General features: G+C 43.4%; 1 protein-coding gene across 2 annotated transcripts in view; it reads left to right on the forward strand.

The window, feature by feature from the left end:
* The window catches only part of LOC133747077 (zinc finger protein 436-like), a 58,789-nt gene that overhangs the window by 9,078 nt on the left and 23,301 nt on the right, over positions 1-26,410 (forward strand). The window contains exons 3-4 of one of the 2 annotated variants that reach the window (XR_009864269.1): positions 641-822; positions 956-1,704. The gene's annotated coding sequence lies outside the window, so the exon portion shown is untranslated. Of the gene's footprint in view, positions 1-640; positions 823-955; positions 1,705-8,038; positions 8,172-26,410 lie in introns of those variants that run through there. The other variant, XM_062175221.1, reaches the window with a different exon arrangement.

The raw sequence follows: 26,410 nt of genomic DNA on the forward strand, positions 1-26,410 counted from the left end.
AAACAGCAGAAGGAAGACCTTTCTCTCTGTCTCTCCCTCTCACTCTGTAACTCTACCTCTCAAATAAATAAAAAATTAAATATATTTTCTTTAAAAATTATTTTGAAATCATGTACCATTTTTTATAATAGGCATTTTCCATGAACTTTTTGAAGACCATTCACATGCATAGATTTCAAAATTTGTTGAATAAGCTAATCTTTTAATTTCATTTTCCACAAACTTTTTGAAACTCTCTCATATTTGCTTTTATTTCTATTTTTCTATACACAGTACATATATTTGATTTGAGGTCTTGCAAAACATGGATTACAATTCCTTCCTCATGCTATCATTCTAGTTTTTGTTTCCTCTTTTCTGTACTTGTAATCTGTCTTGCAGTTTCTTCTAATCTCTGTCTATCCTATGTGAGGTGATCAGATCAGACTCCTTGGAGAACAGTTTTCATCTTGGTACTCTCTTGTACAAAAGTGGTTAAAAAAAAAAACATATCCTCACACTTAAGAATGATATATGCCTCCTAATAGTGGTTTAATCTGCTGACCACGATGCTCATCCCTGACATTTTATTTGATGTTTCCCTGGCATTTTGAATTTTTTTACCTAATTTTTTTTACCTAATTTCATTTGTTGGAGCCAGTGTTGTGATGCATTAGGATAATCCATTGCCCGTGATGCTACATCCCATCCAGCTCTCTGCAGTGCATCTGAGAAGCAGCAGACAACCCAAATTCTTGAGTCCCTGCCACCATGAGGGAGACTTGGATGGAGTTCCAGATCCGAGCTTTGATCTGACCCAGTCCCAGCCATTGTGACCATTTGGTGAGTGAATCTGCAGATGGGAGATCTCTCCCTCTCCCTCCCTGTCTCTTTCTTTATAACTCTGTCTTCCAAATAAATAAACAAATCTTTTTAACATATTTGTTTTTCAACCTTTTTTCTCCCTACCTTCTAGCATACTCCCTTGGTGCTGCTGCTCTCTGTGGACTCGTCCTCCTCAGCCTCTGACTAGAGCACAGCCACCTCTCCAGTGCTGACATCCTCTGACACACGTTTCACTCTGCTGTTCTCCCTAAACTGCAGACTCTGCTTGGGCAACCCAACTAACTCTCATGCATAGACACACACACCTGAGGACTCCAGAGCCTTTGATTTCAGGTCCAAATTAACTTTCATTTTCAGATGACTCGTGAAAAAACAAGTCTGGAAGCCAGGGTGTAGCCTTGTGGTTTAGATACCTGTGTCTCATTTTGGAGTTTCTGGGTTTGATTCCCAGTTCCAGCCCCTGACTCCAACTCCCTGGAAATGCAAACCCTGAGAGCTAGCAAGTGATGGCTCAGATGATGGGGTTCCCTGCTCCTGGGCCAGCCCGGGCCACTGTGGACATTTGAGCAGTGAACTAGAGGGTGAATACCACTTCTCTGTCTACTTGTTTGTCTCTTTGCATCTCCAATTAAAAAAACAAAACAAAAAAGTATGTCTATATCTTTCATTAAAATAAATTCCTCAATGGCTAAAAATAGTTTCATTGTTAAAGTTAGCAAAAAATAATGCTTCTTGGTTGTAAATGATATTAGAATAATTTACAACTGTAAATCAGACTTCCATAGTGGATAAGGAAGAGAAAGATGAGAGCAATAATTTTTACTTCTGGCTTTGGTGCTTCTTTGTCATGTAACCTTGGAAAATTCATTTAAACTCCCGGAGCCCAAGATGAGTGTCTTTAAAATTGCAGGCTCATCTAGTTGATGCAAGTGGCATAAAGCTGAGACCCTTCCTTGTTTCTGTACCAAAAGAGCTAAGTGACATTAGCAACTTATTTTACCCCTCTAGTTCTTCCTCCGCTGTGAAGTAAGATTGTCTTTATATTTACAGGATTTATTCTACACAGTACTAGGTTGTGGTAAGGTTTGCATGACTGTCAGGTCTTCTACAACTCTACTGTATTATTAGCAGTTGGCACTGAAGACGAAATGCTAAACAACATAGAACTGCTAGGACTGGGGCCCACACTGTGGCACAGTAATTAACGCCCTGGCCTGAAGTGCCAGCATCCCATATGAGTGCCGGTTCAAGACCTGGCTGCTCCACTTCCAATCCAGCTCTCAGCTACGGCCTGGGAAAGCAGTAGAAGATGGTCCAAGTCCTTGGGCCCTGCACCTGCATGGGAGACCAGGAGGAAGTACCCAGCTCCTGGCTTTGGATTGGTATAGTGCTGGCCATAGCGGCCATTTGGGGGTGAACCAATGGAAGGAAGATCTTTCTCTTTGTCTCTCTGTCTACCTCTCCCTGTCAAAAAAAAAAGAAAAAGAATCAATATAGTTATTAAAATTTTTAATTATAATCACTGAGTATTGGTAATTACTTTTAAAAAAGATTTTATTTATTTATTTGGCAGGTAGAGTTAGAGAAAGGTCTTCCTTCCATTGGTTCACTCCCCAAATGGCCACAATGGCTGGAGCTGCACTGATCCAAAGCCAGAAGCCAGGTGCTTCTTCCCGGTCTCCCATGTGGATGCAGGGGCCCAAGCACTTGGGCCATCCTCCACTGCCCTCCTAGGCCACAGCAGAGAGCTGGACCAGAAGAGGAGCAACCAGGACTAGAACCTGGCACCCATAAGGGATGCCAGCACTGCAGGTAGAGGATTAACCTGTGCACTGCAGCCCCCGCCTTAGTAGTGTAATTACTGATAGTATACTCCTAGTATTGTATATTTTAGTTTACACAATACTTAGATTAGATAAAAATATAGGTAGTGATAGTTATTGCTTCTCTTATTTTTACTGGATTGGATCATAGCACATGTCAATAAACTTTATTTTTTTAAAGGCTTATTTTTGAAGGAGTTACAGAGAGACATACATCAAGAGATATTCCATCTGCTGGTTTACTCCCAAGTGCCTGCAAAAAGCTAGAGCTGGGCTGATCCAAAGCCAGGAGCTTCTTTCAGGTCTCCCACATGGATTCAGGAGCCAAGTATTTGGGCCATCTTCTGCTGCTTTCCAAGGCACATTAGCAGGGAGCTAGATTAGAAGCGGAGCAGCTAGGACATGCACCAGTGCCCATATGGGATGCCAGCACTGCAGGTGGTGACTTTACCCAATATGCCATGGTACCAGCTTCAGCCTTTTCAATTTAATACTTAGAGATTATGCACTGTTCAACATCCTGGCTTTGGCTTGGCCCAGCCTCCACTGTTGTGGACAATTGGGGAGTGAACCAGAGGTTGAAAGATCTCTCTTCTTCTGCCTCTCCCTCTCTAACTCTGCCTTTCAAATAAATGAGTCTTTGAAATATATACATATATGGGTCCCACACTGTAGCACAGTGGGTAAAGCCACTGCCATATAGGCACTGATTCAAGTCCTGGCTGATCCACTTCAATCCAGCTCCCTGCTAATGTGCCTGGGAAAGCATCAGAGGACTGCCCAAGTGCTTGAGCCCCTGCATTCCTGTGGGAGACCTGAAAGAAGCTCCTGGCTCCTGGCTTTGGATCGGCTCAGCTCAGGCCATTGTGATCATTTTGGGGAGTGAACCAGTAGATGGAAGGTCTGTCTCTACACCCTCTCTGTTACTCTGCCTTTCAAATAAATGTTATAAAAATGAGGGAGAAAAGTGCACTTCTGTTGCCTTCCTCATTACCTAAAGTAACATAATCAAAATCTGTTAGGCAAGTGAAGGCAAATGAATAAGGGAAATTCTGAGATCTGTGTTGACCACGAAGAGAACAGTTTCCATGTATGTCTTCTGGAAGCCCATGTTAGTTGGAACCAAAGAAAAGAGGAAGGCCCATATTCCCCATTTGTCTTCTTCCTTCATTGGTGCAGTGGAGAGTTGAGTAATGTAACATTGGTGTTTGTCTCCGTACAGTTCACTTCTATTTAGTTGTTTCTTAATCCTCAAAAAGGGATTTAGGTCAATGTTCTATTCTCATCAAAGACCCTGATGTTTAATAAAAGATTCTGTTAGTAATTTTTACCCTGGGTAAAATTTTTACCCTGGGTGGGTCTAAGGATGTGCTGTGACTTAGGTTTAGAAAGAGCATCTTCCTTGCCACCCTCATCTCAGCTCTGGGGCTGTCAGTTCTCCCTGCACAGACACAGTAATGCACACTTCTTCTCTACTACAAAGATCTTCCCCTTATGTTGGTCATAATTCTAGTTATCAACATCAAATCAGCTCACACCTGGACTGTAAGTATTCAATGACATTATTTATCAAAATAAATGTATTCAAATAATCAAGGACCACTTCAAAGCTTAACTGCCTTCAAGAGTTTTTGGCACTTGTAATAGACACTGTGGTTTTCTACACACAAGCACTCACTATTTTATATACCATTTAACAATTCAAACATCATTTCAGGTTCAGCAATACACAAGAATAGCATGCATGAAATGGAGTCACAAGAACTTTAGTACTCTTCCACATAGTCAACATGTTACATTAGTTGGGACTCAAAACCACTATGTGGTAACATGAACTGATTTAGTGAAAGATATACAGCTAGGTAGTTAAGGCCACAGAATCCCAGACCTATTGATTTTAAATGAGTTTAGGTCAACAGCATTCCATTGCATTATCTTCTATCTCACAGTCCTGCTTTTCCAGCAAGACCCACCCCCTCAGACCACATATTTCCTGCCTGTGTCTGTACAGTGGTGGAAGCTGTTCTGATACAAGCATCTCCTGGACAGTCACCAGCTTCCTGACTCACTACCTAGCTTGGAATCAATAGTTCTGAGGGAACTGAATTGAATGGCAGTCTCTTTGGCAGTCACAGACTTCTGCCTTAGGAAACAGAACATGTCCTCTACTCTGGGGCTCCCTTTTTCTCATCAACCATGGTGTCTGTGGTGATCTCTGGTTTTTCACTCAAGCCCTAGTAGAACTCTGATTCCAAAAAACAGGGATAAGTGTTCTACCTGGGACTGGTGCTGTGGCATAGCAAGTTACACTGATGCCTGCAGCACTAGCATCCCATATGGATGCCAGTTTGAGTCCCAGCTACTCCAGTTCTTACCCACTCCCTGCTGGGAAAAGCAGCATAAGATGGCCCAAGTGCTTGGTCCTCTGCCCCTACATGGGAGACCTGGAGGAAGCTCCTGGCTTCAGCTTGACCCAGCCCTGACCACTGTGGCCATTTTGGGAGTGAACTAGCAGATGGAAGAACTCTCTCTGCAACTCTGCCTTTCAAATAAGTAAAACATCATGTTGTACACCCTTTTCCAGGCAGTTGTACAGCTGGGAGTTGTAGCTTCTTGTATATTTTGGATAATAAGAGTTTTGGTTTGAAAGCAAGCTCATCTGAAACAAAGATCACTCATTATCCTTCGTTAGAGAAGGGAGCTCTGCTCTTTGAAAGTGAAAATCAGAAGCTGTAACCTGTGATGAGCTCCACCTGCCAGGTCTGGGGATACTTAGTTGAAAGCCAGGACACCAGGAAAGGAAGCTTTTCAGATTCCCTGGCCCTTGCTTTAGTCTTATATCTTTACTTCCTTTGTTGCTTCTTGGTGCCAAGGGTGTACACTTTATGCTGAAATGAGGAATTTGGTCTTACCTCTTTGGGGGTTTTTTCTATGAAGACTGTATATATTTACCTTGGTTTTAAGGATAGCTTCTGGGGTGGGTGGATTTTTCAGAAGTTTTCACAAGACAGCCAAAAGCCTATATTTCCCTCACAGAATTCAGTTTTTAAAAAAGCCTTCAATACAGCCAGAATATCTGTAGGAAGGGAAAAGTAGAAAAAAAAAAGCATGTGAAATATGAAGAACCGAATGATCAAATAATCCCTTGTGCTTTTCTAGTACTAGGATTAGCCATTTTCCAGTTTTTACTCAATCCTGTAGTCCTGAGGATTTAGCTCTTTAAAGACAAAGATGCCAGTAGGCAAAATACTTAAGTTGGTGCCATACTACTAAAACATAAATACTTCAGTTTGTTTTTAATGCCAAAATGTATTTGTAGGAGAGGCACAAATCGTCAGGGAACTAAGTCTCTTGCAAACACTGCCTGCAATGAAAAGCATCCTCAGCCTCCACCAAGAGCACTGCCATTGCAGAACTGAAGGGTGATTTATCTCCCCCACCTGGGGTGAATATGCTGAGATAAAGGGAGATAAACAGGCCTTCTAGGTTAAGTCTCATTCCCCTTGGGGAGCTGCTCATGTGTGTTTGAGGACACAGCCTTTCTGCATTCTTGTCAAGATACTTGCAATGGATTAAATTCAAGACTAATTCACATTTGCAGGCCAGCAGCTCCTGGAATGCTTCTGACCACAGCAGTGCTTCCTTCGGGGAAAGTCTGCAAGAGCAGTTCCCCTCCCAGCTCAGCAGTGAGCTGTTCAGATTGCAAACACAGGAATCTCAACTTACTTGATGAAAGTTTGCTACGTGCTTTTCTTGCCAACTGTGGCCTTCCCAGAAGTGGTGGAGTTTTGAGGTAGCTCAATCGTGTCTTCCAATCTTTTACTCGTAAAAAAAAGTACATTTCACTAAATGACCATCCTTGAGTACACTACTGACCTGAATGCATTTTTACCAAATAAAGTCGTCCAATAGCTACAAACAAACCAAAAGCCAATAGCAGGCTTACCAACCTAATATTAAACTCAGCACTGAATTACTGAGCAGTTTCATGTGTTCCTCATAATGTAAGTGCTGCTGTGAGGACTAAAGATAGGACTGCCCCAATTTTAATTTTCAATATACTGCACAGCTAATAAAGCAGATGCTGTCTCTGGCCCACCAAAGGGGACAGTTTCCCTGCAAGGTTAACCGCAATCGGGAGACATTTCACACCTGATGGAACCCGCAGCGGGACTACCTTGAGCCAGCTCCTCTGCTTCCCTTTCCACCTTCGGTCCTGGACGGGCCAGAGACCACGCACAGGAGGTGCCACCGCCTCACCCGTGCCCCCCTGTAACCCGCAACGCTCCTGGGAGGCAGATGCCGCAGAACAGTGATTTGTTCCATGGTTGTCACTGCGTGAGGTCAGCCCATCATGAGAAAACGACCATGGACTCGAACGAGACATCCAACCGCAGAAACACTGCCCCAGCGGCAGCGCAGGAGGGTGGATGACGGAAGGCACAGCGCAGCCAGGATCTCTAGGGACCCCGCAGGACTCTGCTGCCCTGGATGCCTACAGCAGGCTGGCGGGAGAGGCTGAGGGTCGCACTCACCGGGTCTGCCTCCCTTCCTGGCTCTCCTAGCTCTCGACGCTGCCGCCTGTGTTCTTGTCCCAATGTCTGAAATTGAGCTCAATGGCCAAGAACGTAACACCACCCACGTCACCTGCACACACCCCAACTACCAGCTGCCCGCCAATGACCTTTATAGCCAGCCAGGCGTGGGGCAAGTCTGGCAGCGCCGGTCCTGTCCCAGGACAGGGAGGATTGGTCCGAGGCCCCTGGCCAGGCGGAGCCTGAGCCGCCCTGCAGCAGATTCTGGAAGCAAGGGAGCTGCTGATAGCTGAGGCCAGGCTCAGAGCGCACTCAGGGAGACGCCACGCCCGGCAGGGGCGCTGGGGCCCTGGACTTTCCCAGGCTGCAGTCCTGGGGCGGAGGCTGGCTTAGCCCTTCTTCCCTAGCCCTGCCCGCAAGTGGAGCAGGGTTCCCATGGGGGCAGTTTCCTTCACGGGAGGGCCTCGATTCAGGGTGCTGGCCTGCAGCCTTCCGGGAGGGATTAGGAGACAGCGACTTTGTCAGGAGGCGACACCCGAGCTGGGCCTGCTTTTTGGGACAGCTCTGGATGCATGTCCGCATGTGCCTGGACCTGCGGGGCTGCCTCTCGCCTCCTGGAGGATCTGGGAGCCGGGCGTCCTGGTGGCGGGGGCGGGAGGGCGATGAACTGAGCTCACCCTGGGTGCACCAGGCTCTTTGGAGCCTTTGAGAGTCGAGGTCACCTCCTGAGTCACTCCTGGTCCGTTTGGGATTTGCCAGAACCCTGAATTAGGGGTGTGGTGGAGGTGGTAGTGGTTGACTTCAATGCACTTTATTTGTGAATTCTTCAAACACAGTTTCTCCCTACTCCTGCAGGCTTTCAGGTGATTGACGAGGACAGAGTCCCTAAGCTGCAAAGAGACTGAATTTTGGAAACTATGTCCAGAACTCCACAGTGCGTATTCAGGTGCTCTTCCCTCAGGCCTGCAGGCGGACAGCGAGAGCAACAGTAAGATATTAATTACTGTAGATACTCTCCTTTCTTTACAGTAGACCCGCCAAAAGAGAATGGGAGATGTGTGCTTGAACAGTGGAACCAGGCAGCATGCTAGTGAGCTGCCCAAGCGCTTGTACCCCTGCACCCACATGGGAGACCCAGAGGAAGCTCCTGATTTCCAGGCTTCAGATCGGCCCAATCTCTGGCCATTGCAGCCATTTAGGGAATGAACCAGCAGATGGAAGACCCCTTTTCTCTCTCTGCCTCTCTCTCTGTAACTCTACCTCTCAAATAAATAAATAAAATCTTTTAAAACATGTAATTGAATGTTAAGTAATGTGAGGATAGGGCAATACAGAGATTCCCAAATTTTAGTTTAATACTTTTGACAAATACTCCCCAGTTACTTAAAGGAAGAGCAACTCCTTGTGTGCCTGCTGCAACCTTGCCACTATTTGAAGGGGAAGAGCTCATTGCCTGCCCTGAGGGGCAGTGCTGCATCCCTCTCAGGTGTGCACACATGACTGTTGGACTGTCACTTCCCTAATGAGAGGATTAGAGCTGGCAGAGGGCCCAAGACAATTCTTTATATTTATTTCCTACAGTCAGATTCTTTATACCTATTTAAGAGCTATAGTAGTTACTATGCATAACCAGAGCAGCCATTCTCCCAGCCTCTTATTTGTGACAAGTTCAATAGTTTGTAGTGATTCCCCCCACCATGGAAATCAGTTTGTATTTATTTCTGTGAAGGATATCAAAACCAGGGTGCACTGTCCTCAAGGGACTTATGGATCTACAAATCTTCAAAATGGGTTTATAAATAATAAAATAGCAAAAAATTTGAGGACAGTTTTTACAGCATCAATCCTCAATTGTTAAACAAAGATATTTTTGTGTAAACAGAACAAAATTATATGGACATTCACAGTTACATTTTTTTTTTTGACAGGCAGAGTTAGTGAGAGAGGGAGAGACAGAGAAAGGTCTTCCCTCCATTGGTTCACCCCCAAATGGCTGCTATGGCTGGCACCTGTGCCGATCCGAAGCCAGGAGCCAGGTACTTCCTCCTGGTCTCCCATGCAGGTGCAGGGCCCAAGCACCTGGGCCATCATCCACTGCCTTCCTGGACCACAGCAGAGAGCTGAACTGGAAAAGGAGCAACCGGGATGGAATCGGTGCCCCAACTGGTACTAGAACCCAGTGTGCCAGCACCGCAGGCAGAGGACTAGCCTAGTGAGCCACAGCACTGGCCACATTCACAGTTACATTAACAACAAAGATGTATGGGATTTGCTCACGCTATCACCATCTGCCTACTTGTTGGCCCCCGAGGACTGCTGAGGCTCTCTTCTGTACTGGGAGATAGCATTCCAGAGTCTGCCGCTATGAAAGCAACAAGAGAGGTGTCAGGAACCTTTTGGCAAAAGTGACTTCAAAAAGTTTGTGGAAAAATAAAAAAATGTAGGGGCATCTGTTCATAGTGGGTCAGGCTTGTGCACCTGGGAGGCAGCAGATGATGGCTTAAAGGCTTGGAGTTCCTGGCTGGGCCAGCCCCAGCTGTTATGGACATCTGGAAAATAAAGCAGTGGATGGAGGATCTCAGTTGCTGTCTTTCAAGTTTTTTTTTTTAAGGTGTTAAGTTCAAAAATAACTAAATAAATTGTGAGAGCTACACATAATTCATACTATGTATATTCCATATGTATGGCTTTCAGTTTCTTTGTACCTTTTTTTTTAAGATGGCAGAGAGAGGTAGGGAGATAGATCTTCTATCTGATGGCTCACTCGCCAGGTGCATGCAATAGCTGGGGCAGGGCTGGTACAGGTAGAAGTCATGAGCCAAGAATGCCCTCTGAGTCTCCCACATGGGTGGCAGGGGCCCAAGCACATAAGTCAACATCTGCTGCATCAGCAAGAAGCTGAAGCAGAGCAACCAGGACTGAGCTGGACCTCCCCTATGGGATGTCCACATCGCAAAAAGTGGCTAAACCTGCTGCTTGACAATGCTGGCCCTTACACCTATCTTTTAATTCCATGTTCCACAAACTCTTTGTATAATAGAAATGTTCTCTGCATGTTTGGAGGTGGCTCTTGGGTGCCAGTGGTGGAGGAAGTGGTCTAGAGAAAGGTAGCACAGTGCTGCAGGAGAACAAGGGTGCAGGTACTGCCTGCTGGCATCTCATGCTTTGCCTCCCTTAGAGCAAGGTGTGGATGGCAGGAGGCTGAACCATTTACCTTCCTGCTTCAGACTTTGCCCATCTGTCCTGCAATTCCAGCCACATCTTGGCAAACCTGGCAAAATGCCTGACTGGTGGGGAGGTGGAGAAGCTCATCTGACCAAGCTCCAGCAAAGGGAATTAATTTAGAAAGTTATCAGTGTGCTTTCTACTGCTTTAAGGCATATTCACATGGAAAAAGTAACATTCTATTGTACAAACCATTCTGAGGCTCTTAGCAGAGTAAAGATATCTTAGATCCTCATCAGTGAAATCTTTAGGAATGTCAGAAAGCCTGTAACCTTCTTCAGTGACCTGAACCAGACGAGATCTGTAAGGGCAGAACTGCTCAGCAGCCACACTGCAGGGATAGGTATCTTTCCGATGATATCTTCATCTGCTCCTTGTGGTTGAAGCCAGTGTATGAGCTCTTGATCTGTTTTCTGCCCTGGGAGGGCCTAGGGTGCTCTATATCATCTGTAAAGATTCAAAATTTTTTGTATATTAATGTCTAATTATAAAATTTCCAAAGTGACAAGCTGGATGTAATAAACTATGCCAGACTGCAAAAAAAATACAAACATGGTATATTGCCTATAAAGTACAGAGGTAAATCTGTATTATAGAGATACACATCTCTACACATATCTCTATTTCTTTCACCTCTGAAAGTCTACATTAAGCTCTCGATGGAATGATTAATTAGGAATAGATTTCATATACTTAATTTTGTAATCAGTGAACTAGAAATAATTATTGTAGTATTGAGGATTGTACTGACTAAAACAGTATGTTTATTCCATGTTAAATACCATCATCGTATCTTTGGATTCCTTTTGTCCTACTACTTAGATATTCACAGGAGAGGGGAGGTGGGAGGAAAACCCAAGATCCATCAGGGTGGAGGGGGAATATCAGAGGCTGTGGTTCTATTGTACTGCAGCATTGGTTCTGGAAGAACACATTAATGGACCCAGATTTTTCTAAGGTAACTGAGTGCCTATTTTCTCCTGTACACTTGTCTGCAGTATTACATTTTCATTTATGTAAAAGTTTATTTTCTTCAAATAAAATATTAATTTGGATGAAAATGAAGATATTAAGGAATTTTCAGAATGGGTCTGTGGCAGCCCTCCTTGGCTTTGTTTTTAGGCACTTATATCAGAAAAGAAAAGATAGAAAAGTACATTTTGGGTTCTTTTCCTCTCTACCATGACAGTCTTTTGTTAAGATTTGTCATTTTGTCATATTTGATTCTCTAGACTCCCTGAAAAATACCTTACTTCATTAGATGGAGTCATTGTCTCACCATGGCATTGAAAAGTTTAAAATGTTCCAGCTTTGCATTTAGCTAGGTCATGGACACATGCCATGGCTCTTGCCAGCCAAGTGTATCAGGGACATCATCTCAATCGGACTTACTCGCATTAAAAAAAAGGAGCTGCAGATCCTTCCAGTGAAAGTGGAGAGGAGCAGGAGCTGCAGAACATTGCCAGGAGTGGGTGTGCCGTGGGATGTCATGTTGTGGCTGGTGTCTGGGGTACTGGTTCTGCAGAAGACAGGGTTTATGGGGACCAGTGCTGTGGCGTAGCGGGTAAGGCTGCCACCTGCAGTGCCAGCATCCCATATGGGCACCGGTTCGAGCCCCGGCTGCTCCACTTCCGATTCAGCTGTGCTATGGTCTGAGAAAGCAGTAGAAGATGGCCCAAGTCCTTGGACCCCTGAACCCATGTGGGAGACCTGAAAGAAGCTCCTGGCTCCTGGCTTTGGTTCAGCTCAGCTCCAGCCATTGTGGCCAATTGGGGAGTAAAGCAGCAGATGGAAGATCTTTCTCTCTCTCTCTCTCTCTGCCTCTCCTCTCTCTGTGCCTCTCCTCTCTCTGTGCAACTCTGACTTTCAAATAAATAAATAAATCTTTTAAAAAAAAGAGTTTATGCTTACTGGTAGTGGTCATGGAAAATATATGGGATATTTTGCAGCAAGATTTGGGATTAATTTTCCAAACCCTGAATCTCCTAGAGATTAGAATACATTTCTAATGCATAACTTCCTCTTATGCTTAATTAGGTTTTTGTTTTGAATTGTTTTTGATGAAACAGCAAGGAATTCTGAGTTATAGACTTCCTATTTCAGAGACAGGAAAACATTAAATGCCTGCATTATAATTAAATAATGCCTATCACCCTTTCTTAAGCAACAAATGATCATAGATTCTCTCTTTGCTAATAATTAATGAGCATGGAGATTCTTTCCACTGTAACCACTCTCCCACCTACACTCCCTCCCCTCTTCCTCCTTCCTCTCCTATTGACATGGAATGCCTTACATAGCTAGGGTGAACATTTAACCCGCTTGACCCTAGATGTTTATACACTTCAACTCTGTGTCATTATTAATATGCCCTTTTTATGACCAAGCTTATGTCAGAACAACAAATTATATATTCACCTAATACTGACAGTCATCAAATCAATTTTTATTTTCTTCTCTATTAGGCAGTTCTTGAGGGGCAGAAATATTTATTTTGTATATCATTTATTCATTCAACTAAAAGACTGACTGTCAAGATGCTGAGTTTTAGTGTCAAAGCAAGTGTTTCTAGACCCCATGAAGTTTACAGTCTGGCAAGAAAGAGCAATCTACCCAAAGAATATTGTCTTTCATAGTGAATGGTGGTGTGAAGTCAGTGGATAAAGATTTAAGCATTCTTAATCCAGCACCAACTCTAATCCCATGATCTCTAATTGAGAGAAGTAATCAGAGATATAGAACCCCATGTTACCCAGTTATCTCTTTGAATTTCTGCTTAAAAATAAAACATATCAAACAACACACAAATACCTAGCACTGCAAATTTACATACTATCTTGATATTAAAAATAAGAAAAAATTACCATGAAATAATAGAAACTTTGAATCTCCTTTGTTTTCTTTTTTTATTTATTTATTTTTTTAATTTTTGACAGGCAGAGTGGACAGTGAGAGAGAGAGAGACAGAGAGAAAGGTCTTCCTTTTTGCCATTGGTTCACACTCCAATGGCCGCCGCGGCTGGCGCACTGCACCAATCAGATGGCAGGAGCCAGGTGCCTATCCTGGTCTCCCATGGGGTGCAGGGCCCAAGGACCTGGGCCATCCTCCACTGCACTCCCTGGCCACAGCAGAGAGCTGGCCTGGAAGAGGGGCAACCGGGACAGAATCCGGCGTCCCGACCGGGACTAGAACCTGGTGTGCCAGCGCCGCAATGCGCAGGATTAGCCTGTTGAGCCACGGCGCTGGCCAAATCTCCTTTGTTTTCTAGACAAGTTATAATCCTCTGTGGTTCTTTACAGTGTAAATTATTTTTGTAGGTACTCTTTGTATCTCTCACATTTTTTCCCTATGAGAAATCAGATTTTAAAAACTGAGACCCAAGACAAAAGAAAGATTTTTAAAACTAGTATTATATGTTGATTAGCTCTTTAAAAAAGATTTATTTATTTATTTGAAAGTCGGAGTTACACAGAGTAGAAGGGGAGAGAGAGAGAGAGAGAGACATCTTCCATCTTTTGGTTCACTCACCAATTGGTCACAATGGCTGGGGCTGTACTGATCTGATGCCAGCAGCCAGGAGCTTCTTCTGTATCTCCCACACAGGTGCAGCTGCCCAAGGATTTGGGCCATCTTCCACCACTTTCCCTGGCCATAGTAGAGAGCTGGATTGAAAGCAGAGTAGCCGGGACTCAACCTCCACCCATATGGAATATCAATGCTGGTGGCAGCTTTACCTGCTATGCCACAGCGCTGGCCCCTTGATTGGCCTTTAACTTAGACTTTTTAATGATATTAAAAAACACCATGTTTTTCCAAGCTCTTTCCATTCAGTTTCTCCTTTGTAAACTCCAGATAATACTGTCCCCAGAATTAATCGAAGGTATATAAATGATATAAGGCATTTAACCCCTTAACCTGTCTTCTTGAATATTCAGCTATGTTAGCTCTGTGTCCATTCCTCTGTTTGTCTCCGTACTAGATGAATAAAAAGACAGTGTAAAATGATTTGAAAAGAACTATAAGGGGTCAGTGCTGTGGCACTGCTGCCAATTGGGGAGTGAACTAGCCGACGGAAAACCTCTCTCTCTCTCGCTGCCTCTCCTCTGTAACTCTGGCTTCCAAATAAATAAATAAATCTTAAAAGAACTGTAAACACAAATAAAAATTGTATTCTCAAAACTGGATGTTAAACCATGCCTTCTACACCTCTCTTAAAAGTTACATTCTACCATAGTCATTTATGATTTCTAGGGCCAAAGCAGTAAATAAGATTTTTCTGGAAGAGACAGAGGTTATGAGGGAGCCAGGATTTGGGGTCAGTAGCAGCAGTGGGTGTCATTCTTTAAGATTTTGATTCAGGAAAGGAAGAACAGCAACTGATCCTTGAGATTTTGGGGTGGGAAGGACAGGAAGGAGGGACTTAACAAAAGCAAATGCCCTCTGGTTGTGGGCACCCACCCCAGCCTGCACCCCTTGGGGAGGGCCAGCTGGTGTCTGTAGGGATGCTGTGGCCTGGACTCCATTTCCCAGAGTACCCAGGATCTCCGATGTAATCTGCCTTCCGAATGCCTGTAGGCATGCGCGTGCTAGTGCCCGCCCAAGGGTTGGACCAGAGGGAGTTCATTCCCTGGTCGAGGTCTGCCCTGGGGGCTGTGTTACTCCTCCTGCATTTACTGCATCTCCTGCTCTGCACGTGGGATCCCAGGCAGTTTCCGAGTGCTCACCCAGAGCCTGCCTCCTGCTGCTGCTTCCCTCTTCATTGTCCGCCTGTGGGTCCCTCGTGCCAGGGACTCTTTCTGCCCCACTCTCCCCGCTTCGCTCCCCGTGGTTCTGGAAGAAAGGGTACCTACTCCTGGGACTTTCTGCAGCAGGTTTGGGGTACAGGAACGGGCGGGGAGGTGTGTGGGACAAGGGTGGGTGCCAGGGCGGCTGGAGGCCCCCAGTGAGGCTCACTTACTTCTCAGCGATCATGGCAACTTTCCCCGAGGTCAGGGCTGGGGCCCGGGCTGTTCTGTCTCCCACCTCTGCTTCCCAGGCTCCCAGTGCCCGGCCTGTCCCTAATGTGCTTTATTTAGTGGTTACAGGAGAGGGCAGCGTTCTGGGAAACTGCACATGCAGGGCAGCTGAGAGCACAGGGAAGGAAGGCGGGGAGACTCCTGCTCTCCAGTTAAATAAGCCGGGTTCCCACCATGGGTGGTCTCAGAATGCAGTCTGGCAGGGCCTCCTGCTGTTTCCTGGGCTGGTTCCTGCAGGGTGGGGCTGGATGGTCTTCAGCAGAGAGCCTGGGCAGCAGAGGGGTGGGAAGGAGGATCTGACTAGGATCTGCCCCACTGCTCTCATCCTGCACCTCATCTTCCTGGTGGGGTCCCCGTGGACACACCTGCTGGGTGTGGCCCTGAGTGTTCAGCTTTTTCCCAGAGGGAGCAGTGTGCAGCCTGTGTAGCAGCTTTGTGCATTGATCCCTTTCCCATATTTGATTATCAGATTTTTCCAATCTGGAATTTGAAGCTGTTACAGAAACCTGGGGTGGGAAAACTCCCTTCTTTCAAACAGGCACAGAGAGAGTGGAGGGTCCAAGGAGTTTATATTAATGGCCCTAGGCTCAGCTGGAATGATTTCCTGAGAATTGAGCATCAAATTCAAGTTTGTTAGAATATTCATAGGATCACCAGCATCATACCTCAGCTGTTATAGTACTGGTGGGTTTAAATGCAGCCTACATGACTTAGGATCACATTTCCAACTATCGGTGGGTCCAGTATGTTTGTAAAAGAGATGCCAGGGACAGATTTACGAGGACAGATTTATGACTGGAGTTTTCAGAAGCAGAACTTAGGGCATCTTCACTCCCTAGACAAGATATCAGTGGGCAGCTGCTTCACTCATTAATTGTGAGCATCCACTTTTCAAGGTTTGTGTTGGATGGGGTCCATTTCTCTTTCTTTGTCTCAGGTTGTGGCTGTATTTCTTCTACAAGGCCATGGAATCGTAGCTGATGATTTATTTGGCTGCTTTTCATTTTCTGTCTTCAGCTATTTCTTCTCCGGTTAGCAAGGTTGTCAACTGTTTTTACCTGCCACTGATCCCTTTGCAAAGTGAAAAGTGAACTAAAATTAATGCAAGTCTACTGTGTTGTCAATAACTGGAGTTTTTTTTTTTTGTTTGTTTGTTTTTTAAGATTTATTTATTGGCCGGCGCCACATCTCAATAGGCTAATCCTCCACCTGTGGTGCCAACACACCTGGTTCTAGTCCCGGTCGGGGTGCCAAATTCTGTCCCGGTTGCCCCTCTCCAGGCCAGCTCTCTGCTATGGCCTGGGCATGCAGTGGAGGATGTCCCAAGTGCTTGGGCCTTGCACCCACTTGGGAAAGCAGGAGAAGCACCTGGCTCCTGGTTTCAGATCAGTGCAGTGTGCTGGCTGCAGCATGCTGGCCACGGCAGCCATTGGAAGGTGAACCAATGGCAAAGGGAGACCTTTCTCTCTGTCTCTCTCTCACTATCCACTCTGCCTGTCAAAAAAAAAAAGATTTATTTATTCATTTGAAACTCAGAGATACAAAGAGAGAGGCAGGCAGAGAGAGAGAGAGAGAGAGATATCTTTCATCCAATGGTTCACTCCCCAATTGGCAGCAGCAGCTGGAGCTGTGCTGATCTGAAGCCAGTAGCCAGGAGCTTCTTCTGCATTGAAGCTGTTTGTTAAAATAATTATTTGTTTATTTGAAAGGCAGAGTTACAGAGTGGCATAAGCAGAGATAGATGGCCTAAGCTGTTCTGATAAAAAACCAGGAGCCAGGAGCTTTCCAGGTCTCCTAGGTGGGTGCAGGAGATGAGGGATTTGGGCCATCTTCTACTGTTTTCCCAGGGCACAGCAGAGAGCTGGATGGGAAGTGGAGCAGCCAGGACCCCAACTGGCACCCATATGGGATGCTGACACTGCAGGAAGTAGCTTAACCCACTATGCAACAGTGCTGCCCACTAACTGGAGCTCTTTTAATCTGAGTTTGCATAAAGTGGAGAATTACAGCATCATAAATACAGATGAGTAACAGTTTTTCTCTGCCTAGTACTTTACAGTTACCCAGTGATCCACTGAGAATCTTATATTCCACACTGTGTAATTAAGAAGGGCAGTTATTTGTCTTATTTTGGGTTCTGTGTTTAAACCCGTGACATTTTTGACATGGGAGGAAATTAGTTCTACATTTTCATAGAGACTGGTCTGTGGAAGCATCTATAGAAGTTATAACTGTGAGAGTGGTAAGAAAGAAGAAGGGAAGAAATAAGTGCCCCTTGCCCCCCACAGATATGTCCACATAGTGGAGTAGAAGATGTGCCCTGGAAAACTATGGCTGACTTTCCGTGACAAACTGTGTTTGAGTGCTTCACATGTTCTGATAGAAAGGTGTTGCCACCAGGTTACTACTATATTTATTTATTTAGTTAGTTTTTAAAGATTATTTATTTGGAAATCAGAGTTACACAGACAGAGAAGGAGAGGCAGAGAGAGGAAGAAAGAGAGGTCTTCCATTGGGTTCATTCCCTCAATGGCTTCATCATTGTGAACCTTGCTCAGTTCCTGGCCTATACCTTTCCTTTAACCTAGTACTTTGCCATGTAGTAGCCCATGCAAACTGCAGACTGCATAAATGAATGAATACTTTGATGGCTGTGATTTCTTAGAGGAATATCATAAGGGACAGAAGGAATAAAAACAAAAAAAAGTATCCTCAGTTTATAGAAGGTATACTATTTTTGCAAGCGACAGAGAGAGGAAGAAGAAGGAAAGTGGTGAGACTGGAAAGTTGTGGCAAATATAGTAGGCACTGGTCAAATTTAACAGGCCCATTAGAAAACATTAAGGTTTCCTTACTTCCATGTAGACTCTGCCCTCTAGAGGTGAACAGGGTCCTCTAAAGCCACTTGTTGCACAAATGAAAACCCAAGCATTGTGTTCTCCCACATATGGAGTCTGCTATTGGTTTTGATTTACGTTTCCCTAATGGTGAGTGATATTGGGCATGTTCATATATGTCTTGACCATTTATATTTCTTCTTCTGAGAAACATCTATTCTGATCAATGCCCATTTCTTTTTTTTTTTTTTTTTTTTTTCTGACAGGCAGCGTGGACAGTGAGAGAGAGAGACAAAGGTCTTCCTTGTGCCGTTGGTTCACCATCCAATGGCCGCCGCGGCCGGTGCACTGTGGCTGGTGCACCACGCTGTTCCAAAGGCAGGAGCCAGGTGCTTCTCCTGGTCTCCCATGGGGTGCAGGGCCCAAGCACTTGGGCAATCCTCCACTGCACTCCCGGGCCATAGCAGAGAGTTGGCCTGGAAGAGGGGCAGCCGGGACAGAATCTGGTGCCCCAACTGGGACTAGAACCCAGTGTGCCGGCACCGCAAGGCAGAGGATTAGCTTGTTGAGCCACGGCACTGGCCTTGCCCATTTCTTAACTGTACATTTTGCTTCTTGTTTAGAGTTTTTCCAGTTCTATATATGTATGTTCTGGCTATCAATCTTTTGTCATATGTAGAGTTTTCAATGTTTTCTGCCATTCTGTTTGTTAATCTTCACTCTGATGATTACTTTGTTGTGAAGATGTATCTTAATTTGATACACTCAAATTCATATGTTTTATTTTTGTTACTTGTGCTTTTGGAATCTTACCCAAAACTGTTCTCTAGCTAATATTTCATAGTTTCCTCTATCTTTACTTAGTTTTTGGTTTTGTATCTAGATTTTTAATTCATCTTGAGTTGCTTTTACATAGTGTATGAGGTGTTGGGGTATATTTTCAGGCTTCTACATGTGGATAATCACTTTCCTCTAGACCATTTGCTAAAAGGAATCTTCTTTCTCCTGTTTGTTTTAGTTTCTTTGTTAAATATGAGTTGCCTGTAGAAAAGTCGGTTTATTTCAGCTGCCTATTCTTTTCCATTGAACTATGTGTCTGTTTTTCCAACAGTGCTAACACTGCCTCTATTTTTTTAGTTTTTTTTGAAAGGCCAGACACTTCTTCCAAGTCTTTCAGGTGGGTGCTAGCACCCAAGAACATGGGCCATCTTCCACCGATTTCCCAGGTGCATTAGTAGGCAGCTGGATTGGAAGTAGAGTAGCTGGTCTCATAGCAGCAACATATGGGATGCAAGGTCAAGGCTCTAACCCATTGCACCTCAGCACCAGCCCTTTATTTATTTATTTCTGCAGTGATCTTTCATTATTCACTTTTTCTACTGCCCTGCAACTTGATTCATTCTTGTTTTTCTCTGGGTACTGGAGGATGGTAGTAAGTTGCTTCTGGGATATCTTTTTTGTGTTTGTAGATAGTTGGTCATCTATAGTCATAGTTTTAATTTTTATATTTCTCTGCCAATCATGAGAACCTTCTAGATGACTGCATGAAATGTTGGCAGAAATGAGGATGTATTAATTTGCTAAGAAAATACCACAGAGAATATGATTTAAATCATGGGATTTTACTTCTCAGAGTTGTGGAGCTTGAAAATATAAGATTAAGGTCCTAAAAGGCTCAATTTTTCCAGAAGCCTTTCTCCTGATGAGGCAGACACATATATCATTTGACCTGCTTAAAAGCACTTTCTTCAGGTAGAGTCATTTTGGTGTTTAGCACTTCAGTGTTTGAGCTTTAGGGAGGCACATTTCAGTCCATAACATCAAAAGGGGCCCTGTGGTCTGCTTCAATGACAGTCATTTCTAGGGAGGACAGAAAGTTTGAAATCAGCGTTAGGATTTCTCACAGTATTACTGTCAGTGCTATCTCCATACAATGTGCATTCATGTACACACAAACAAAAATACCTGTACATATAAATGCATTCTACAGTGGAAATGTCTGTTGGTTGTGTACAGGTAACATCAATATAATAATCCATAAGATGGCCTGTAAGCAGACATTAAAAAGAGGATTAGAAAGAATGACAACAAAATCTGCAGTTACCTATATTTATGTATATATGTATGATATTCAATATTTATAGTTGCTAAAAGATGAATGCTGATGTGTGAGAAATAAAAGCTAAACCTTACCTTACAATATTGCAGCCTATTCTACATGAAAGGTGTCTTCCTAAAACCAATCACTGGGCCCACTCTGTGGCATAGTAGGTTAAGCTTCCACCTGCAGTACCAGCATCCCATATGGGCACTAGTTTGAGTCCCTGCTTCTGCACTTCCAATCCAGCTCTTTGCTAATGGCCTAGGAAAGCAGTGGAATATGATATCAATGCTTGGGCCCCTGCACTCATGTGGGAGACCTGGAGGAAGCTGCTGACTCCTGGCTTCTGGCACCTGGCTTCAGATTGGCCCAGCTCCAGCTCTTCTGGCCATTTGGGGGTGAACCAGTGGATAGAAGATCTCTCTTTCACTTCCTCTCTATATCTGTAACTCTGCCTCACAATAAATAAATACATTTTTTAAAACCTTTCACATTTTACATTTCTTAATTTTTAAAGATTTATTTATTTGAAAGTCAGAGTTACAAAGAGGGAGGAGAGCCAGAGAGAGAGGTCTTCCATCTTATGTTTCCTCCCTAATTGGTTGCAACTGCTGGAGCTGTGCTGTTCTGAAGCCAGGAGCTAGTTCTGGATCTCCCAGATGGGTGCAGGGGCACAAGGACTTGGGCCATCTTCTACTACTTTCCTAGGCCATAGCAGAGAGCAGGATCAGAAGTGGAGTAGCTGGGTATTGAATTGGCCCCCATATGGGATACTGGCACTTCAGGCCATGGTGTTAACCTGCTCCACCACAGCACCAGTCCATCATTTAAAATTTCTGATACTCTAAAGTAGCACAGGACTACATTACATATAAGAAAGATGCATTCAAATATTATAAACCTAGTGCATTTTAGCAGACATTTTAACAAATACTTCTGCTTTTCTCAGAATTATGTATTAAATTAATGACATAATGAGTCATTGTCAGGTTTTTAGCTCTTTGACAGCCACTTATAATACTTAACAGCTTTTTCAAATTTATTGCTAGTGTATTTTTTTCAACACATGCACTGGATTTTACCAGTTTAGTGAACATGGCGTTGCCTATTCTAGGATTTGCATTTTATGCATTTTCATGGCTCACATAATCAACATCTGCAAAGCCTCTAAAAGACATAAATAATAACATGAATCAGGTTTTTTTAAAAAAAGATTTATTTATTTGAAAGTCAGAGTTGCACAAATAGAGGAGAGGTACAGAGAGACAGAGACAGAGAGGTCTTCCATCTGCTGATTGTGGCCCAGTTGGCCACAATGGCTGGTCTGCATCGATCCAAAGCCAGGACCCAGGAGCTTCTTCTGGGTCTCCCACGTGTGTGCTGGGCCCCAAGGACTTGAGACATCTTCTACTGCTTTTGCAGGCAATTGCAGAGAGCTGGTTCAGAAATGGAGCAGCCGGGACTTGAACTAGCACCCATATGGGTTGCCAGCACTGTAGGCAGCAGCTTTACCTGCTATGCCACAGCACCAGCCCCACATTGCATCTTTTTAAGATGATATGGATTTAAGTTCATGAGAAATTATTAGCATAGTGGGAACTGATAGATATGGATGATTCAGGATGGGCTTGTTAGGGATGGTAATGTTAATTTTCTTATAAAATAAAAATAAAATATGATCAGACATAAATGAAGACTAAATTTTATTAGTGGTGATCCAGAAAACACTGATCTCAGGTCTTTTTCTTCTAGTGTTAAGTTTATGTTTTAAAACTCATATTAAGTGAACAAATTTCATGTAATTTATATATACAGATTTAAGAGCAAACTGATACATCCTACCCTATCTTCCCTTTGTCTCATACTTCCAACTCCCTGCTTCTTGTTTTATTTTCTTTCAACTTTTACAACTCCATGCTTTGATTTTATTTTAGAATCACAAGCTTTAACCCTCTACAAAATAAAGAATTCAAGTAGTAGCAGAAATATCGATGAGTATATTTTCTATACTCTATCAAAGAGTACAGAAAAGCGCTGTGAACAATAATCAAATCTCAAAATGTCAATTTAACTCATACTACATTTTGTTGTCTATATATTAATTACAATCAATCAGAGAAAACATATGGTATTTGTCTTGTGGGGACTGGCTTTTTTCACAAAGCATAATTGTTTCCAGTTGCATCCATTTGGTTACAAAAGATAGGATTTCATTCTCAATTATGGCTGAATAGTATTTTAGACTGTATATATAGCTCATATTCTTTTTCCAGTCACCAGTTGATGGACATCTGGGTTGATTCCATGTTAACTATTGTGAATTGAGCTGTTATACACATGAGGGTACAGATAACTCGTGCATATGCATATTCTATTTCATTTCATTTGGATAAATTCCCAGGAGTGGAATGGCAGGATCATATGGTATATCTGTTTTCAGATTTCTGAGGAACTTTTATACTGCCTTCCATAATGGCTGTACTAGCTTCATTCCCACCAACAGTGGGTTAGAGTACCTTTTTCTCTACCTCTCCACCAGCCTTTACTTTTTGTTGACTTTTTCAAAAGAATTCTTTATTTGAAAGGTGGAGTTACAGAGAGGGAGAGGCAGAGGCATAGAGACATAAATATTTTATCTGCTAGTTTATTCTCCATATGACCCAACAGGTGGTGCTGGTCCAATCTGAAGCCAGAGTTAGAAGCATCTCCCTGGTCACCCAAGTGGGTGCAGGGGCCCAGGTACTTGGGCCATCTTCTGCTGCCTTCCCAAGCACATTAGCAGGGAGCTGGATCAGAAGTGCAGCAGCCTGAACTCAAAATCGCAATCATGTGGGGTTCTAGCACTGCAGGCAGCAGCTTAACCTGCTACACAAAACCTCCATCTCCTGACTTCTGGTTTCTGTCTGAGAGCCATTCTAACTGGGTGAGGCAAAAGGTCATTGTGGCTTTTATTTGCAGTTCTCTGATGGCTATTGTTCCTGAGCATGTTTTCATGTGTCTGCTTGCTAATTGAAATCCATCCTTGGAAAAATGCCGATTTATATCCTTTGCCCATTTCTTGACTGGATTGTTTGTTTTTTGTTGTTGAGTTTTTTGAGCTCTTTCTAGATTCTGGATATTTTACTTTTTCAGTTGCCTAGTTTGCAAATATTTTCTTCCATTCTGTCAGGTGCTTCATCTTGTTGAATGTTTGCTTTGCAGTTCAGAAGGTTCTTAGCTTGATGTAATCCCATTTGAGTATTTATACCTTCATTGATTGTGCTTCTTGGAGCCTTTTCTAAGAAGGCTTTGCCGATGCCAGTATCTTGCAGAGTTTCTCTGATGTTTCCCTCTAGGAATTTGATGGTATCACATCATAGATTTAGATCATCGATCCATTTACACTGTATTTTTGTATAAGTTGTAAGGTAGAGATCTTGTTTCATTTTTCTGCATGAGAAGGTCAAATTTTTCCAGCACCATTTTTGAAGACTGTTCTTTGTCCAGGGATTTATTTTAGATCATTTGTCACAAATTAGTTGGTTGTAGATTTGTGGATTAATTTTTGGGGATTCTACTCTGCTTCATTCATCCACATGACTTTTTGGTGTCAGTACCTGACTGTTTTGATTATAACTGTCTTGTAATAGGTCTTGAATTTTGGTATTATGAGGCTTCCAACTTTGTTTTTGTTGTTTAAGATTCCTTTAACTATTTGGGGTCTCTTGCATTTCCATGCAAATTTTAATATTATTTTCTCTAGATCTCAAGAAGGATGTTGTTGGTATTTTGATTGGGATCATATTGAATCTGTGATTGCTTTTGGGGGGCTAGTGCTGTGGTATACTAGATTGAGTCTCTGCCACCCACACTGGCATATCACATGGGCATCAATTTGTATCCTGGCTGCTGCTCTAATGATCCAGCTCTCTGCGAATGGGCAGGGAAGTCAGTGGAAAATGGTTCAAGTACTTTGGCCCCTGCGCTCATGTGGGAAACCCTGGAGAAACTCCTGGCTCCTTGCTTCAGATCAGCCCAGCTCCAGGCATTGTGGTCATTTTGACTCAATTACGTATTTCTTTTATGAGGATTTTTGCATCTATATTCATCACAGATATGTTTCTTTCTTTTTTAAAATTTTTAACTCTACTTACAGGTAGAGTTACAGAAAGTGAAAAAGAAACAGGGAGAAAGATCCTCTCTTCACTGCCTCACTCACCAAATGGCCGCAATGACCGGATCTGTTCTGACCTGAAGTCAGGAGCCAGATGCCTCTTCCTGGTCTCTCATACAGGTGTAGGGGCCCAGGCACTTGGGCCATCCTCCACTGCCCTCTCAGGCCAGAGCAGAGAGCTGGACTAGAAGAGGAGCAACTGGGACCAGAACCAGCACCCACATGGGATGCCAGATCTGCAGGTGGAGGATCAACCCAGTGTGCCATGGCACCGGCCCTCATCAGGGATATTTTTCTATAGTTTTCTTTTTCCACTGTGTCTTTTTCTAGTTTAAGAATCAAGGTGATGCAGGCTTAATAGAAGGAGTCTGAGAGGATTGTCTCTCTTTCAATTGTTTTGAATAGTTTGAGAAGAAATGGAATCAGTTCTTCTTTAAAAGTCCGGAAGAATTCAATAATGAGGCTGTCTGATCCTGGACTTTTCTTTGTTGGGAGGGTCTTTATTACTCATCCAATTTCTGTCTTGGTTTTGATTTATTTAGCTTTTCTATGTGTCTTTATGACTAAATTTTGGTATATTGTGTATGTCCAGGAATCTCTTCATTTTTTTCCTCTAGGTTTTCCAATTTGTTAGCCATCACAATAGATGCCCACATCCTATATTGCAGTGCTAATCTGAGTTTTGGGTATCCCACTTCCAAATCTGTTTCATGTTAATATCCCCAGGAAGCAATGGATGATGGCTCAAATTCTTTGATTCCTGTCATCTAATTTGGAGAACTGTAACCTAAATGGGGACTTGAGAACCTGGTCTTGCATAGTTGTTGTAGCCATGTAGAAAGTGAACCAGCAGATGGGAGATCTCTATGTTTCTCTTTCCCTCTTTCTTTGTCTCTGTGTCTCTGCCTTTTTTATCATATTAAAATATTTAATTATTTATTTGAAAGAGTTACAGAGAGAGGGAGAGACAGAAATCTTCCATCACCTGATTCATTTTTGAGATGCCTTCAATAGCCAGAGTGTGGCCAGGTTGAAGCCAGGAGCTTCTCCTCCAATGTGTGTGGCAGCAGCCCGGCACTTAGCCCATCTTCCACTGTTTTTTCAGTCCATTGGCAGGGAGCTGGATCAGAATTGGAATAGCTGATACTTGAACTGGTGCACATACAGGATTGCCAGTGTAACATATAGCAGCTTTGTCCACTGCACTACACCACCAGCTCCTCTTTCTGCCTTTTGAATAAATAAATCTTTTGAAAAAGAACTTCGGGTAGTAAAAGTCATCATGACTGAGCAATGGCAAATTGATTGAAGTGATCTACTTTTTTAAAGATGTATTTATATATTTGAAAGGCAGCACTACAAAGAGAGAGTGGGAGAGATTGATCTTCCTCCTCAAATGACTGCAATGACTGTGGCTAGGCCAGACTGATGTCAGGAGCCAGGGGCTTCTTTCAGTCTCTTACATGGGTACAGGAGCCCCAATATTTGAGTCATCCTGTGCTGCTTTTCCAGACACATTAGCAGGGAACTGGATCAGTTTGGAGCATTAATGTCTATGATACTCTCCTTGCAGTTAAAGAATTTGGAATCCATTTTGATTATGGGTGGGCCAAGTACAACAGCTTCCAATCGTCCAAGGTTTGGACTAGATGGGTTCTGAGAAATTTTGTTAAAATAGTTATTAATCATAACTCTCAGTTTAAGCTTTTCTTACCAAATTTTCATGTTTGCTGATGTTAACATCTATGGGAAAATTGGGTCTCTGGATTGCAACCAATGAAAGCATCCAGACTAACAGTAAATAAGGTCAATAGTCAGCAGAATGGTGTCCAGCTGAACTTAAATAGCTTTTCTTGTTTGGTAGAAAGGTAACCTCCTGCATTATACTGACATAC

Source organism: Lepus europaeus, chromosome 18, assembly GCF_033115175.1.
Source record: "Lepus europaeus isolate LE1 chromosome 18, mLepTim1.pri, whole genome shotgun sequence".
NCBI classification, from domain to species: domain Eukaryota; kingdom Metazoa; phylum Chordata; class Mammalia; order Lagomorpha; family Leporidae; genus Lepus; species Lepus europaeus.